This window comes from Crocuta crocuta, unplaced genomic scaffold, assembly GCF_008692635.1.
Source record: "Crocuta crocuta isolate KB4526 unplaced genomic scaffold, BGI_CrCroc_1.0 scaffold503, whole genome shotgun sequence".
Taxonomy (NCBI): domain Eukaryota; kingdom Metazoa; phylum Chordata; class Mammalia; order Carnivora; family Hyaenidae; genus Crocuta; species Crocuta crocuta.
This window is the reverse complement of record NW_027527143.1, coordinates 418665-437292: the sequence shown is the minus strand read 5'-3', so window position 1 is coordinate 437292 and position 18628 is coordinate 418665. Positions and strand designations below refer to the sequence as shown.

General features: G+C 40.7%; 1 long non-coding RNA gene across 1 annotated transcript in view; it reads right to left on the bottom strand.

Moving 5' to 3' along the window:
• Positions 1-18628, bottom strand: part of LOC144228227 (uncharacterized) — a 116112-nt gene that overhangs the window by 76313 nt on the left and 21171 nt on the right. The window contains exon 2 of the long non-coding RNA XR_013334151.1: positions 12945-13088. This is a non-coding gene — a long non-coding RNA (uncharacterized LOC144228227). The remainder of the gene's footprint in view (positions 1-12944; positions 13089-18628) is intronic.

Sequence of the window (18628 nt, the reverse complement as noted above, 5' to 3'; positions counted from 1 at the left end):
TTGTTCAGTAGGTCTGGGGTAGGGACTCCAGATCCTTCATTTCTAATAAGTTCCACAGGATACTGATGCCACTGGTGAAGGGTTCACACTGGAAAGGGTGAGGGTGTAGACAGTGCTAATGTTGGCAGTAGATCAGCCTTCCCATTGTGGACAGCACTGTGTTGGGGGCTTAGGGCCAGGGAATCAACATGACCTCCTGGGAGCATGATAAGTAGAAGGCCATCCATTCTGGCCTGACTTGATGTTTGGCTGTCACAGGCTGCCAGAAATGAGTAATTCCCAATCTCCTCAAAGCCCTGAGAAACCAGTCCCAAAGGGTAGAAGCTACAGGAAGACAGATTTCCTTTCAATATGAAGGTTAGCTCTCACAACACAGAGCTTTTTGGACCTGGGTGCAGCCAAGCAGAGTCAAAGAGAGGTTTCCTGAGGGTGTAAGGAGGGAAGACTGGGGCACAGGGAATTGCACTGGCTGCTATTAAGGTTTCCCTTCAGCCCTGAGATTGTATAAACCATAATTCAAGGACAGAAAACAGTGATGAGTCAGAAGTTTCTTGCCTTCTCATCGACCTCCCATTCAGCCAGATTTTTCAAAGTGATTTGTGTCTGAGACCCAGCTTATCATTCTAGCCCTGTTTGTTTTGCATTTGTATGACTCTCCCTAAATAAAGCCCTGCCTCCTTCTCTCAAGGGTCACAATGGGTTAATATCATCAATACAACTGCAGAAGAGAGAGTGAGGTTTTAATGTGAGAAGAAAAATATTGACAGGTTTGTACAAGAGACATAATTAACTCCATGCTCTGGTGATCTGCCAACACGTATTTCTCTCCTTCCAACCTCCTTGCTCTTCCGCAAAACTTAAAAATCCTACTTTAGCCTATAAAGGCTCAAAAGTACATATGATTTGGTTCTGAAAATATCCTAATCTTATGCAATTTAAATTTGGTATTGTTGTTAAATGATAACCCAATACAGATGCTGCAGGCAAGAAACCACTCTATACTGACGCCAGTCCCCATGTCATCCATCCTTTCCTTCTGACAGTCCAGCTTTCTCAAGTGCTTTTTGTCTCAGCAAAGGGCAAATATTAAAAGTCAGAGAGCTCAGAAACACAAATGAATATTATCTAAACCACAGCAACAGAGGCAGAAGGGGGCTCTGTAAGAAAAGCAATGCAAGCAAAGAGGGGCAGAGGGGTGCTCGGAATCTCCTAGAACCCTATGCTCCCGCTGCATTTCCGCGAGTCTGTGTCCTCCTTACCCCCCTCCAAGTTTGGCTGGATTGCAGAGTGAAGGTTATGATCATGAAATAAAAGCTAAACAAGAAAGAAAGAAAGAAAGAAAGAAAGAAAGAAAGAAAGAAAGAAAGAAGGAAGGAAGGAAGGAAGGAAGGAAGGAAGGAAGGAAGGAAGGAAGGAAGGAAGGAAAGAAAAGGAAGGAAGGAAGGAAGGAAGAGAAAAGAGGTAAGAAAAGAAAAGAAAAGAAAAGAAAAAAAGAAAAGCAATGCAAATAGCAAACTGCAAGTAAAACATGAAAGAAATGGCATCATTTGTAATCAGGACCAAGTTCTAAAGCCTGTCTGCCCCTTTTGGATGTTTCACAGTATTTTTAATACACCAGTGACAGAAGAGCTTGGTTAGGAGGGACATCTTTCATCTCTGATCCTCTCCCTGACAACGAAAATAGGGTGAGCACATTTGCATAACAGAAGAAAGGGACAGATTGCCAGTCCAGAAGGACCTTCAGGACACCTGTCAGAAATATTAAAGAGCAGGATAATCTCACAAAATGTGAAATGTTTTATGTACCAGTCTTGGATAGTTGATAGGAAGGCTACAACGGGAAATAAAATGGGCCATGTCCCATCTACAAACCCTCATTTTTGTGAATGACGTTTGGATTTCAGAAAAGCCCCCCCCCCCCCACCCCAACCCGTCATCCCTCATTGACAATACCTTTAGGCTGTAAGCTCTTCTTATGTAGGAAAGGGAATGATGGAGCAATTGTCGCGGCTCCCCTCCCCACCTGAGCCAGAGCACCTCCCCAGATCCCCTTCACCTGCCTCCTGGTCCTCACCCACCCTAACAAACCCCACCACCAGCGGGAACATCCTTCCCTCTCCAAGAGCTCAGGGACGTGTGATCCTGTTCTCAAGTCACACGTAGACCATACAAAAACATCTTTTTCAGTAGACAGAACTGCAACAGTGCAGTTAAAACAGTGCTCCAATTGAGGCCCACTGTGAGTTAAAACGATATGCATGGCTGCCTGTGTATTACATTGTTTCTTGAACAATGCAAGCCAGGCAAATAAACCAACCTGGGAACATGTCTCTAAGGGTCACTTTCACCACAGAAAGGTAAAACTGTGTCTCCCCCAAAGACTCAATGAGCTGAAGGAAAGGGAGTAGGGAGACGGTGGAGCAATGGGATTATCTGGGCACGGGCAGGAGGAAACACACGCCTTAACGTTTTGCTGTGTTGTATTGGCTGCGGTCCATGGCTCTTGCGGCCGAGCAGAAAGACAATGGGTTTGGGATTAAATTTCCTGTGCCCACACTCAGAGAATGGATCATCTGCTATCCCCCAAAGATTTTGGGGGTTACAGAGACAAATAATTTGAAAGAAATTGACAGGACTTGGGGGGTGAGGATAGGTGTGTGGGAGACGTGAGCTTTAAAAGGGTTACCCCCAAGGAAATGGCAAAAGAGATCATTCCCCTGGCCACTTCAGCAGCCGCAGACAGGCAGTCAGGAGGAGGTGAAGCCTGAAGAGCCCAAGCCTGTGAGGTGGGAGCTGCCCAGAACTGCGTGCCTGTGACTCAGAGTGGAATTTTCCTCCCAAACAATGAAAATAGGTTGAGGTTTTTGTGGTTATGGTCACTCATATTGATCTTCTATTGTTAGAGCTCTCTCTCTCTCTCGCTCTCTCTCTCTCTCTCTCTCTCGCGTGCGCGCGCACGCTCTCTCTCCCCTTCACTTTCTCTGTCTCTGTCTCTGTCTCTCTCTCTCTCTTACACACTAAGTATAATAATTTACACATTAGACTAAGCCCCTCAAAATAGAGCTGCCAAGAATAATAGTCTTAACTGAAAGGAGGGAATGGGAACCTTCGACTTGCCATTTCTCTATGGCAGTTCTCTAACTTCAGGGAACATAAAAATCGCCTGTGAAGCTTGCCAGAGCTGTGAGTCCTCCTCAGAGCGCCTGACTCAAAGGGTCTGAAGCCAATTTTACTCATCATAGTTGTTTTCAGCATTATACTACATATAAAGCAGAGAAGACTATATATGCAATGTCTCTCTACACGATAAAGCGTATTCAGAAACATGCGGCTCCAGCATGCACCCACTGTCCGGAGAGGCTCAGATGCCACCTGGCCATCAGGGGCTAGATACTCACATGAAGTCATTAGGTCAATATGAAGTGGTATTTCAGCATGGAGGTCATGTTGTTGGAACTAAGGGAGCAGCAGGGTGGAGCTTAGTTATGTGTTGCCGCAGGTGGTGGAGGGGAGTCTCTGGCTTGTCTGGAGCCAGATCCTGTCAAGGGCACCTGCAAGCGAGCGTCTCGTTACTGGTTGTTGAGTATGGATGGGCCCAACATACGGTGTCTACATGAGCAAATGGCTCATCTCTGTAAAAGAAAGCAGTATGTGGGGCTCCACACAACAAGTATTTTGGAAATTTGTGGCCCTTTATAACTGATAGACAGGTATTTCAAATCGGTTTTCCATTCTCCAAAGAATGAGCCCAGAGGGACTTTTGATTCAAATGTAATCACTGGTCTCTCAAATATTTTCTAGAACAGTGCTGTCCAACTGAAATATAAAATCTGATGTGAGCCACATATGTAATTTAAAATTTCACATTGGCCATATTTAAGAGAGTAAAAAAAATTTTAATGTATTTTATTTAACGCTTTATATCTAAAATATAATTTCAACATGTAATCATTTAAAAATTACTCATGTAATACTTTACTTTTTTGGGTACTAAATCTTCAAAATACAGGTATATTTTTACATTTAAAGCACATCTCAATTCAGACTAGTCATATTTAAGTGTTCGGTAGCCACAGGTGGCTGGTGGCTATGGTACCAGACGGCAGTGAGGCATGGGACAGAGACTGAGCTGAGATGATACCTATTTAGCACCAATGAGGGAGCAGGTGTGGAAGAAGAGAAACGGTGATGTGTTGTTAGAGGCCCATACTGAACCCACAAGGAAATTCTATTAGCTTTTCCTTCAAAATATAACCAGAGACCTGTTTCTTCTTAGCACTTCTGCTACCATCCTGATCCAACCCACTACTGTCTCTCCTGGATTACTCTTTACTGCTCTCCCTGTTTCCACCCTTGCCCCTTATAGTATATCCCCCAAATGGAAGCCATATTAATCCTATTAAAGCATAAGTCAGATTATGTAACTGCCTTCCTCAAACTCTTCATAGACTATTCATTTCACTTAGCGGAGAAGCCAAAGTTCTTATAATGAATCACCAGATGCTACATGGTCTGCCTCTCCCTCCCCCAGTTACCTCTTCTTCTATTTACTCTCCCCTATTGTTTTCTCTGCTCCATCCCCATTGGCCTCTTTGCTGTCCATCAAAGGGCCCCTAATCCTCCCATCTTAGGAGCACACTGCTTGTTCTTTCTGCTAGAATGTTTTTCCCTCAGGTACAAGACATATGGAAGGCTCTCTCCTTCACCTCCTTCAAGTTTTTGATCAAACACTTTCTCTGTGAGATTTGCCCCTTGCCGTAATGCAAACTGCGTCCTTTCCTCGGCCTTGCTCCTCCCCTCCACATGATAAGTCATTTACCCTACTCCACTATATAATATACAAGTGTGTTTATCATTTATTATCTGCCACTGCACCCACCACCTTCCCCTCCCCCCCCATACTCTGCATACAGGCAGGAATCTTCATCTGTTCCGCTTACTGCTGTATCTGCAATGCCCAGCATCATGCCTTGCACACAGTAGGTGTTCAGTAAGTATTTGCTGAACAAATGAATGAATGAATCAAGGTGGAGGCATCCTGTATTTCCCTCCCTGTAGCTCCGCCCTGTGTTGGTGAATAGGACTCTGTTCCACCCTCCCCAGCCATCTTCTTTATCTCACCAAATTGCAAAGGTCTGAGAAAGAATATCCAGGATTAATCATTCTCATTAAACAAATTATTCCTCTGAAGCAATGAATCTTTACTTGTTTTCTCTTTCTGTGTTTTAATTGTAGACTCCCTTGGCAGCTATGAATGTTCTGTCCCTAATATCCATGAACACACAATTTGGAGTTCATAGGCCTCTGATGCCCATCAGTCAGAGACCAGGGATCTCACTTAAGAATCTCTGCCCAGAGGTTCACCCACATACCGTTTTTCTATCTGTCTTTGAAGTAAAATCTTCCTGTTCTTCCAAAAATAGCAACCATGTCCAGAAAGAAATTACAGAGCTCTACAGCCAGGAGCAAACTTGAATGGTGATATAGTTCATCTTCTCATGTCCAGACAACATTGAACTGTCTATTCATCCTAGGAAAACTCCACTTCCCTGGGGTAGGCAGGTCAATATCTCACATAACAAAAGTTCTTTCTAAAACCTCAGCTGAACTGGTACTGTTTTAGGATTAACCTGCCTTCTCTGGTCAGACCTCCTGGGAAAACAAAAAAAATCCAATGCTTGTCCTAAAAATGTATTAAGAGAAGAGAAGATAAAGAGAGAGACAGAGAGAGAGAGACTTAACTATAGAGAACAAACTGAGATTTGCTGGGGGGGAGGTGGGGGGGCTGGGCTAAATGGGTGATGGGCATTAAGGAGGACACTTACTGGGATAAGCACTGGGTGTCATACGGAAGTGATGAATCACTAAATTATACTTCTGAAACCAATTATTACTCTGTATGTTAACTAACTAGAATTTTTTAAAAGTCTGAAAAAGAAAAAAAATGTATCAGGATGCCACTGTTCCCATTCCCAACTCCCGTTAGGCAAAATAAACAGATCCTTTGGCCTCTTATCCAAGCCAGTATTTACTGAAAATGCTTTCACTTGGGAAGGCCAGAGCCTACGTCAGAGCCAGTCCAGGGATGTTCAAAGACCCATAGGAGCAAAGGCTGAAGGAAAAAGGGAGACCCTAGGCTCCCCTCCACCCTTTAGGGGAGAGAGTCATACTTTCCAGGCAACTCTTCTTCTTTGCCTAGAAATGTAGCATGTGATGACTGAGAAAGACACAAAGCAGAGGTTCTTTATACTCTCTTCCCAGAAGTGGCTGCCAGATTCACAGAGCTGGTCCCAATCTTATTTTGGGGACAATTAATGTGTTTTTACCTCAGTGAATCAAATAGTAATCTTCAAATAGGCCTCTGGTCAATGGAATTAGATAAAATATAAGTTTGCATTATTCTGAATTTCAGCTTTTCATGGACAATAGCCTGAAAGCTTTAAAAATACTTTACAAAATAAATTCACAGACCTCCTTTTCTGAAGCATGACTCAGAGAATAGTAAAACTCTCTGGGCCAGAACTGAATGCCTCAGAATTCTTGAAATCAAATCAAAGTATAACAGTCTGTGTCTTCCCAAAGCACATTCTATTCACTGGCCAATAAAACGCAAACTCAAATAAAACGCAAAGTTTATATCAGAACCTGATCAGAAGGTCTGGACTGAAATCGTTCTGTCAGTATTTTTTTGTTGGGATTACAGTTTATTTACAAGAAGTTGCCTAGAGGCATTGATAAATTGTGAGATTTCCCAAGGAACCAGAACTGTGCAATCAATGATCCTGAGGAAAAACACTGTAAATTCTCTGAAGAACTTGGTCAATGAATGGAAAGGTAATTGTTCATATCAGCCTTCTTTTTGCCACCTGGGGCTAAGTGGAGGTTCATGGAAGGGTGGGGTTTCAGAAAACTTCAGATATTAGCTAGCTGCACCGTCCCTTTTGCTGTGACCAGAGTATATGCAAATACTACCTCCAAAAATACCTCAAGCAGAGGTTGCTTGAGGCTTATTCATTTCTTCAATTAACAATACACTATTGGTGGGACATTGGCTAGCTCCCAAAGACCCAATTCTACTAAAAGGGCAGCTCTAGTTGAAAATGGTTCATACTTTTCTGGACCCCAAACTGTTGAGGAATGATGTTAATAAGCATGAAGAAGCCAAATAATCTTTTCAAGAGGTTCAGTAATGCAGCCGAGCAAAAAGTTATCAAATACTCTAGTCTTCCTTGTTATCTGACTTTAATTTCTCATGGCAAGAAGGTACTGAGCAATTACAATTGGCTACACTTTTGCATAATGGAATCTTTTTGTTTTTGTATTGTTCATGGTAATTGCTTTTATTCTACAATTTGATGAAGGAAAAACTATGAAAGACTTGAGAAAATATTGTAATTCAATAATTTATAAAGATTTTTAGAAGAGAATTTTCTGACTCCTATGTCACAAGGATTAATAATTTCAGTATTCCTGTAAATTTCTCTTAAGACCTCTAATGAACTGCAACTACCAAAACAAATGTGGCACATTCTGAGAACTATCCATCTTGGACTGAATTATAAGAGTCAACTCAGACTGAGGCAGAAAAATCTGGACATGTCTGTGACATTCAAAAGTCAATTTTAACACATTCATGCATACAGGGATGAGGCCCTCTGGAGAGATTCAAGTCACTATATGGATCAAAGCATTAAAAAGTCATTGGGGGAGGGCTTTTAAGAGAGACAGATTGTACATGTCCTTGTATAGATGCTACACTTGGCCTGCAATGAGTGCTCAGAATCCATACTGGATATTTTCTGGACCAAAAAAACCAAAAAACAAAAAACAAAAAACCCTTCTTCTTTACCCTTTTAGGTTCAGTGTTTAGAGGTCTGTGAATTAAACTGACAAAAGAGAGGTTAACAAAGAAAAGGTGTACAGTTTTTATAGTACTTTAAGTGCATGGGAGTTCACAAAGAAGTGGCCAGACTTTTCCATTTTAACAAAGGAAAGGGGATTCAGGCTTCAAAGGACAAGAGTCTGTGAAGAAGCAAGTAGGAAATATTTGGGGGGATTAATGGAAGATAAGAGTTATTTTAGTAACGTCTGCTTATACAAACTTGTTTTGGTGTTGACTTTTTCTCTCCAGTGGTAAGAGTGCTCTCCTCTTCTTGGTATGGCAGTGGGAGTGAATGAGGGAACACCTCACAAAAGGGAAATTTATGCCCTGCTTTTAAGCAGAAAAAAGGAAATTAGAAACTCTTCCTGCACCTGTTGATTTTTAATTGCTTTCACCTTGAAATAATCCTTATCAAATGGTATATTTGTGGGTGGCATATCCTGATCTCCTTCAGAATCATCTTTCAGGCTACAATAGGGGAAGGCTAAATCCCTCATGTAAGCTATCTTTTGCTTATGGGTTGGAGGGAAGAAATTTTTTTTTTTTTTTTTGCCACAAAGAGGGAGCAAGATTACATGGAAAAATGAGAGTTTATTCTCTCCCTTGGCAGTACTCACAAAAGTCTCTCCTTCCAGAGATACTGGAAAAGAGAAACTGTTAATAATCAACCTCATTCCTTGAACGAGCTAACTGAAGAAATAAGGGCTTTAGGGACATGGCATCCTTTTTTTTTTTTAAGTTTATTTATTTATTTCAAGACAAGAGAGACAGTGCATGAGCATGAGTAGGGGAATGGGAAGAAAGACAGAATCTCAAGCGTGCTCCACATTTGGCTCAGAGCCCAACTCTGAGCTGAATGTCACGAACTTGAGATCATGACCAGAGCCAAAATCAAGAGTTGGATGCTTAGCTGACTAAGACACCTAGCCACCTCACACCACATTCTTTTTGATGGGAGGGACTAGGCTCTGGAGAATAGCTGGGAAACCCACCTCCAAGAATATACCCACTGACCTGGGATAAGATCAGACTTGGGGCATGTACGCAGGCTTTCCTTCAACTTTTGGAGCCCTATCAATAAATACATATAACCTCCTCCTTTTATACATAGGTAGGAACCCTGAAGAATTATCTTTGAAGCTATAGGCTAAAGGGATTGTTTGGTTTAGAGAACTTTAAGGATCTTAAGGAAAAAGGTCAATAATTATGCTCATTCTGAGGAACTTTAATGCTTTTTTGTGTATGCTACCTGTACATGCCAAGACTAGAGATAAAAAACAAACAAACAAATCAGTCTTTCCTTTAGCTATTGGAGTCCAATCTCCTGAAGTATCAAGGGCATGAAGTTTGCCTATTGGATATCATGAACTAGGTGTTCATTAGAATAAATGGAAATCTTACTTTTCTTTGTAGGAAATACAAGGTGTGATTATGTGCTATACTTCTAAGATCTGAAAACAAAAGAAATTTTTTACACCATTTTAATAGAAGCATTGCTCAGTTTTAAACTTATTTCAACCTTAAATGATTTTTTTCCTTTCTAAAGTAGAATTGAATTGTCTACTCCCAACAATCAGTGTTGGGATAATCCAAGCTACTCAGTTAGCTCAAGATCTAACTGTTAGAGAAGATGTGGCTGGTTTTATGTACTGGCTGTCCCTATCTGGTCTCTGATTTTTGCATCTAAAAATATTATGTCTCTATGTCCTGAAAACTGACCTTTATACTACACCTCATAAGACTGGGGCCAAGGGAGTTGGCTGGAGATTGTAGGACAGAATGAAAGGAAGATGATTAGAACATTCTTATGGTTGGGATGCAGCCCAAAATATCATATTTTTAAACAGGTATTTCGGTGGATTTTACATAGGTTTCTGGAGAATAGCAAGTAGTTTGGTACTGGATGCTGTTGCTAAAGAATGGGTTGGGGGCAGATATGAAGGAAGATAGATTCAAATAGTGGCTTTACGACGGAAGAATCTGACCTTTCTGACACTTTTTTAGTCTACTGGAAAGAAGAGATAAGATGAGATTTGAGAGTAACCCTTAAAAAGATTGTTATACATGAATGCTCATAGCACTATTATTCACAACAGGCAAAAAAGTGGAAACGGCCTAAATGTCCATCAACCGATGAACGGATAAACAAATGTGGTATATCCACACAATGGAATATTATTTGGCAATAAAACGGAATAAAGGACTGGCACATGATACAACATGGATGAACTTCAAAAAATTTATGCTCAGTGAAAGAAGTCAGAGCAAAAGAACACAGACTGTATGGTTGCATTTATATGTCCAGAATAGGCTAACTCACAGAGACAGAAAGGAGATTGGAGGTTGCCTAGGGCTGGGGGTGGGAATGGGGAGTGACAGTAAATGGACACAAGATTTTTTCTGAGGGTGAAGGAAATAACATGAAATTAGACCATGGTGATGGGTGCAAACTTTGTTACATTACTGAAAATCCTTGAAGATTTGTGCGATTTTATGGAATGAAAATTATGCCTCGATAGTTATTAAAAATATTACTATCTGACTATAGTCTCCATTCTTATTCTTCTTCTTGTTATTCTTATTAAGTGTTCTAGGATTCTATGTATAAGCTTATGTTCATTATGACCTTAAATAATTTCTAAACTTTTCCTTAAGGGAGAGGTTTCACTGTTTATCTTTACACGCAGCCAGAGCTGAGCTCAGATACTGGTAACATAGAAAAACAGCTGGCCCCCTAGTGTCTCAGGTGGGCCAGAGGTCAGGAAGCGGGATCACCTTTTCCATCACTACACTGTCCTCAGAAGAGCACTACCTCTTCTTCTCTTATTATAAGCTTAATACTGTTCCTCTCAGCCCAGAGGTGCCGTGGTAGGATGATGGATGTTGGGGATCTCTGGGTTTCAAGGATGAAGAACACCTAGCAGTGAAGCAGAAGCAAGACTGACTTCTAGTAGGAGAGAAAGTATGCACAGTGTTAGAAAATAACATCAGTAATCATAGAGGCCTGATGTTAATGGAAAGGACAGAGAATAACTTAGACCAGAGGCAAATTTTCATATTCCCCAGGCTGAGATCATTTCTTCAAGGCAAGTGGTTTTGAATTGCTTTCTAATTTGCATTGCTTTCTTATTTTTTTAATTACCCCCCAACAAACTGCTTTAGAACAACGTTGTTATTTACAGCTGACCCCTTCTCCTAGGAACTAGTCCAAACATATCTAATATTTGGGTTTTTTGCTTCTTCACAGCATAGCACTGAGCCTCAAACTACTATAGGATATTAAACTATAGTATAACAGTATAGCCTACTGTTATAAATCTGTAGTTGTCAAGGGCTGAGGCAGAGTTGGACAACCTGAGATTAGACATCTCTTGAATCTTCTGTTACAGATCACAGTGTGGAAGGGGAGAAGATTGTGAGCAGATTTCAGTTGTACAGCTTACAGAATCTTGGTGAAATCTTTGTGGTCTGATTTGGGTTAGATCAAGGTTATTATGGCCTGGTTTCCATGTCTCCTAAATTTTCAAGCCAACAATGTCAGTACCCCATTAAGTTAGCCCAGGATTTCTAAGAACCACATTACTGAAGGAGGTAGACTAAAAAATACTTTATGTACTCCTTTCACTCACTGATCTATTTCCATCCTCTGGGGCCCAGACAGAAGTCAAGGCCCTCTGCAACATGACAGCTTTTTAAAGGGTTGAAGACATCTTCAAACACATTTCTCCTAAGATTTCAATAGTTCAGACTAAACATCTCCAGCACATCAGCCATTCCTGAAAAGATGTGAATTTTCATTCTCAGCTGGACAAATTTTGTTTTTGTCTCTCTTACACTGTGCTGCCCATTTTAAGGCATGAGCTAATAGAGATGTACATGGTGTGACTATCCCCCTCCTCATTAGTGACAATGACAGTTATTCATGGGACATATAAACAGTGCTGAGAAAGAACTAGTAAGGGCTGGGAGAGAGAGCTATTATCTGTGGGTGTTTACTATAAGCAGACTCTATGAAATGCTTTATAAACATTAGGCCATTAAGGGGTAGGAGAAATAAAAGGGTATTTCTGTGCACTTATTGAGGCTCCCTCTAGGGATGAGAAGTTTGACTAAAATCATCAATTGGGCCCACCCATTCCAGATACTATCAAGGGTCTCTTTCATTTAAGAGCTTACAAAGGTGAAGGAGTGGTTAATTGAAATTAGTAAACTGATACTATAAAAAAGAAGTGAATGTAGTTTTACTTAAGAGTTCACAAAGCATAATTATGTCTAATAGCAAGTAACAAGTTTAATTCAGCCGTGATGTTAATTTCAAATCCTTTTTCACTGGGGAATGGCTAGTCGCCCTCTTCGTGGGCAAGAAAGGAGGCAGCCTGTATCTTAGTGCTTTCTTCATACCAGTCTGCATCTCCCACCCATTCTATTCCAGACCACACAGCTCTGATTCTGGGTCATGGCAGCTTTAATTAAACAATTATTGAGAACTCATAAGCATTCTGTTTTCGATTGCTTCACATCTATTACTTAAGGGCTACCTTCAGGAATTGTATTTCTGAGCATGTCTGGGTTCCTTTAAGGAAGACTCTGCCACAGCTGCCCTGTGTGGTCAGCAGGTTCAACCAGGCTCTGAGCTGTAGCCATGGGGATGGATTGAAGTGGAAAGAGAGGGGCTTGCTGGGTCACTCTTCCAATTGAGGAGCATTCAGATGTTTGTGGGTGATCCTTGGAGGAATAATCAATGCCAACAGATTTTCTTCTAAAATGTATTTCATACTAATACACATAAAAGTAACATGCATATTTTATGTTTATTTCTGTTATAATGTGATAACCAACCTTTTGGAAGTGGTCTGTCATATCCAAGAATGTTAATAAATCACCAGGGCAAGAGCATGTGACTTTTATTCTTGACAGCACTGACTAAACAAATACTGCATTGGTATGAGTCATTGGGATACCTGGTCTTACAAATTTAACATATTCATTTGTGATATGAATACCAAGAAATAGGAAATTTGGTTAGCACTGGCTTATGCAAGTAAACATTTGTTTTCCTTACCTCATGAGTAGTGGGGAGGTAGGCAATTGCAGGCTTGGTTCAGTTTCCAAAGATGCAGGCCTTTCTAGCTTTCTGCTCAGGTGTTTTCACCATGTTGCCTCAAGGTCACAAGATGGAGATTACCTTCCCAGGCGCTATGTTCACCTAAGAACCAAGTAGAAGTGAGACAAGGCATGGCTCCAGTAAGCGTTTCTTGTGTCTGTTGTTTTATCTGAAAATAAAACCTTTTTAAAACCTCTTTAACAGACTTAACCCATCTCTTGATGAAGACTGAACCCATGGCCACCACTAGCTGCAAGGGAGATTGGCAAAGTGCTATCTGACAAAAGGGAAGGATTATTATAACTGGTTTAAGGGACTTGAGATCCATAGAGTGGAGCTAAGCACCCTGTCTCCCCCAAGCAAAAATATTTGGGGATGGAGACTACCGCATAATATCAGTGATGAAACACAATGACCTCTTGTATACTGAACCCATATACCACAAAAATCACTTTCCATGGATCAGATTCTGAGAAAAGGAAAGGAAAAAGGAAAAAGGAAAGGAAGGAAAAATAATAACTGTGGACTTAGTTATTGAGACTGAAATATACAATGAGGTAATTAATGGTTTTTAGAGAAAACTATGTTAAGAGGGTTAAAAAGTAGGGGTGCCTGGTGGCTCAGTTGGTTAAGCATCTGGTTCAAGTCCCACATTGGGCTCTGTGCTGACAGTGTGGAGCCTGCTTGGGGGTCTCTCTCTGTCTCTCTCAAAATAAATAAATAAACTTATTAGTTATATTTGAGTGTTAAAAAGCAAAATTTCAACTGAGTACATTTAAAGATTAAAATTTGGCTTTATTCAACAATTCATGAATTGGTCAGCATCCCATCTAACAAACAGAAATAAGTCTCCTGAGCTGTAAGAAGGGAAGGGTTTTTAAAGGCAGAAAATGGTGAAAGGAAATTAGCAAAGAACACAATGCTTCATTATGTTTTTATGGCTGAGTAATAGTCCATTATATATATAGTCCATTATATATATATAGTATAGTAATAGTCCATTACATATATATATATATACCACATCCTTTTAATCCATTCATCTATCAATGGACAATTGGGTTGCTTCCATATCTTGTCTATTGTAAATAAGGCTGCAGTAAACATCGGGGTGAATGTTTTCAAATTAATGTTTTTATTTTCTTTGGGTAAAAACACAGCAGTGCAATTCCTGGATCATATAAGATCTTGCCATTTGTGGCAACATAGATGGATCTAGACGATATAATACCAAGTGAAGTAAGTCAGAGAAAGACAAATTTCACTTATATGTGGACTCTAAAAAGCTAACTAACTGATGGTTGCCAGAGGGGAGGGGGCAGGAGTACGGGTGAAATAGGTAAAGGGGATTAAGAGGTAGACAGATGGTGACTACACTTAATGATGAACAGTGAGTCACATATAGAATCATTATATATAGTCCTATCACTGTGTTGTACACCTGAAACTAAGAGAACATTATATGTCAACTGTGCTTCAATAATAAAAATAAAAAGTATATTGGGGTGCCTGGGTGGCTCAGTTGGTTAAGTGTCTGACTTTGGCTCAGGTCATGATCTCATGGTTCGTGGGTTCGAGCCCTGCATCGAGTTCTGTGCTAACAGTTCAGAGCCTGGGGCCTGTTTCAGATTCTGTGTGTCCCTCTCTCTCTGGCCCTTCTCTGCTCATGCTCTGTCTCTCTCTCTGTCTCAAAAATAAATGTTAAAAAAATTTTTTTAACTGTGAAAAAAAATTAAAAATAAGTGAATGCACTGTTTCAGGTAGTTCATCCTCATAAAGAGAGTAGAAAGGGTATATCAGGTGGGCTGATTACCTCACCAATGCTGACCAGGTAATTCCAGGTTGACTGGTTAATGGTTATATTCCTGGAAGAGGCTGAGTCTGCAGTTAGTTTAGGTATCAAGTCTTGTTTTGCTGACATGGGACAGTACAAGCAACCCTATTTTGGGCCTGATATTTCCTTTTTTAACAACAGTATCAGAGAATTCTCCTATTATGCTAAAAGCAAACAAAAGGGATAGACTTGATGCTTTACCTGATGGAAATATATGACAGTGTTTTCTATACTACACAAATATTTGATTAAAACACACTTTACCGTGTCTAAACAGTTGGTGGTTTTCACATCATTTATTAGAAGAAAAATTCTACTTGCAAGAGGCAGTATTATTCAGTGACATCAAGAGTAAGCTCTGGAGCTAGGCACATCTGGATTCATAGTATGACTTATCACTTGTTAGCCTTGGTCAAGACCCACTGTGTTCCTTGTGAAATGAGGATAATAGTAGCACTGACACCATGGATTGCTATCGATGAATCTTAAAGGAAGGAGTGCATATTAAATCTGAGCCTGTCTCCAGGCACATAAATAAGCCCTCAATATTACCTAGCTCAAAACTTTTCTTATTTTTTGTTCTGAATAAAATAAGAACATTTGGATCTAATTTAATTGTTAATTATAACAATTTATTGATGGGATCTTGTTGGTTGTCGGTAATCAAGGCACGCATTACACCTTGTAACCTCTCCCTGTTGGCATTGTGCCAAAAAAACCCTGTAATTAAAAAATATATTTCGTGCTGTGTTTTGATAAGAACTCTCAGTGACTTAAGAAGTCTACGTTTGTGTATCCGAACACACCTAATGGAGTCACCTGTAGGTGGCCCTTGCTGATGCAGCTGGACCACTGTGTCCGTAGCTGCAGTATCTCCAGTTTGCTGTGAACCCTCTGTACTAGAGGCTCCAGATACAGCAGATTTGGGCTGTCACAGAGAAGTGCTGAGTCATGCTGGCTTTTCTTTGTCAGACCCTCCAAGTCTCTTCCAAGAAACCTCGTGGCTTGCATGTCCTCATCTCTGTTGTTGAACACTTCATTTTTTGGACCCAAGTATAAAATGAGACTATACTATTATCCAGCCCACATCATTCCCTTTTGCCTTCAAGAACATCATAACACTTTTTGTCAAATACTTCATTAAATCCATGCATAGCATATTTGCCTAGACTAGTGGTCTGGCAAAGGCGTTGAGGTTAATTAGGTTGGAAAGTGTGTTTGTATTATTGTCTCTCCCTTTCTAGAGCCAGTAAGATAGAAACCATGCTTACTTTGATAATACTGGAGACAAAATAAGTGATTTTTTAATAACTCACAGATTGATAAACTGAATATCTGAGTGATAACTTATTGTTTATATGTTCCCATGACTATCCTTTCATAACTGTTTTCGAGAAATCTGCCCATGATCGATGTGAGAATTACCATTATAGTATGGAGCCTGACTCTGACTTCTCCAGCCTAACTCTAACTTACTATCATCACGATTCAAAGAAGATCCAGACATTTGCAGCATGTTTGACCACAGCCAGGACTAATTCAGGACATCATTCTTTCTACAAGGCAATCTAAGCAAAGCTAAAATCAAGTACAAATAAAGTTACCTTGGAACTAGCTGGGGCTAAACAGTCCTTTTATATAAGCTAATCTGAGAACAATGAGTTGTTTTAGTTTTTTAATTCCAGGCTCTAGTATACAGTTGAGGTGGTATCAAATAAAAAAAGTTGTACTTGTTCCTCTGGGGAAAGTGTTTTTAAAATTAATCCTTTACCAAAAATGAAGCAAGGGGAGGGTAGATTCTGGGAACAAATGCCACTCGACTAAATGCTGTTCCGTGGCTTATTCAGTCATCTAGACACCCTCTTCACCTGAAGGACTCTGTCACAGAACTGACTTTACAGTAGCGAATGGACAATACCAAGGTAGCAATTCACTGCAATTGGCATTTCCATTCCACTCAGAATATCAGGAAACATGGTTATAAACAAAAAATAAAAATTGCAGATGTCTAATATTAGTAGGGAGAGGAAAGGGGAAACTGTGCTTCTGAGTGACCCAGGGTGACTGCTGAAATGTCCAAGGGAGACTGCTTCCCAGAAACAACTAAGGCTGTTGCCCAGGACAGAGGCTGCAGCAGTGGAAATGGAGGCTTGGTACAGGTGAGAGATTTCCTCAAGGTCAACAGTGACATGCTGTGCAGCCATGAAAATGTACCACCCAGATCTGCTGCTATGGGAGACATATCCCCAGCTGCTGCCCCTCCAGACCCACTTCTACACTCATTCCAAGCCTGTGCTTACCCCTACCTGCTCCCAGCCACCATGGCAAGGGTACTAAGGCAGGAACACTCTGTGAGATTCAGGACTCGTCAGAGGGTAACTTTGTGCCAAGGTTCTCCATAGGCTTGAAATATTACTGTAGTCTGAGACTTTTCTCACCCAATCTTCTTTTGTTCTTCCTCCTTTTAAAGATATTACAAATATTATGATACAGATCTCTATTGCAGTCTGAAAGCTCTCCTTGCTTTTCCTGTTGTCCTGACTCCAAGAAATCTTTTGCACATCTAGTCCCATCTTGGCTTCCATTCTTTGGCAGATTCAAACTGATATATGTAGTATTCCCGTGTCCAATCAACTGAGCGTTGTTATCGCTCCAAAAACAGAAGAGATCATACACAGGGATTGACTGTCTTGATCAGGGTGACAAGAAAAACCAAATGTGTTTCTATTCTCTATACAAGCCAGGAGTAAGAGGTTTTTTCTTTTCCCAGTAGCCAACCATAAAGTACTTGTATCTCCTACAACTTATTTGTAAGGTAAGGACATAATATTATGTTAGGAGTTGACATTTGTTTAGCCTCTTGTGATATTGAAAAGGAAAAAAAAAAGAGAGGATCACATGTGTTGTTGCTGGAAGCCCTGTACCCTGAAATGTAGCATGTTGCCTCAATTCTCCACAGGAGCCACATATATGGAGGGGCTGGGAGGTGTCCACAAGAGAGAGGTAAGGAATGCATTTTACTAGCCTCGGAAGTTTTGCTATCTGATCTTCTCCCACCCACACTCACTCTTTTATCACATGGGAGCTCCATGAGATCAGGGCCCGTGTTTGAATTTTCTCATATTCACTTTCATATTCCAACTGTTTTCACGTGCCTGGCACATAGCAACTATGTTCAATAAATATCTGGCCAAAAAACCAAGCCAGTGTGTCAGTGTTAGTGGCAAGGTTTCCCACTAACCTATGGAAGTTAGCTGGGTGACAATAGGGAGCAAAGGGCATCAGGTATTTTTGCCTTGCAGTTTCCCATAACTGAGAAGTAAATGACCAGTAGCTCCTTGTCACTGGGTCTGTGACTATGTGAATGATTGTTTTTCTTTTCTTTTTTTAAAATAAATCATGGGGGCGCCTGGGTGGCTCAGTCAGTTAAGTGTCAGACTTTGGCTCAGGTCCTGATCTCACGGTTCGTGAGTTCCAGCCCCACGTACGGCTCTGTGCTGACAGCTTGTGCCTGGAGCCTGCCTCAGATTCTGTGTATCCCTCTCTCTATGCCTCTCCCCTACTTGCTCTCTCTCTCTCTCAAAAATAAACATTTAAAAATTTTCCAAAATCTATAAGGAACTCACTGAACTCACACCCAAAAAACAAATAATCCAGTGAAGAAATGGGCAGAAGACATAAATAGAAACTTCTCCAAAGAAGACAGACATACAGATGGCCAACAGACACATGAAATGATGCTCAATGTCACTCATCATCAGGTAAATACAAATTAAAACCAAACCACCTCACGCCAATCAGATTGGAT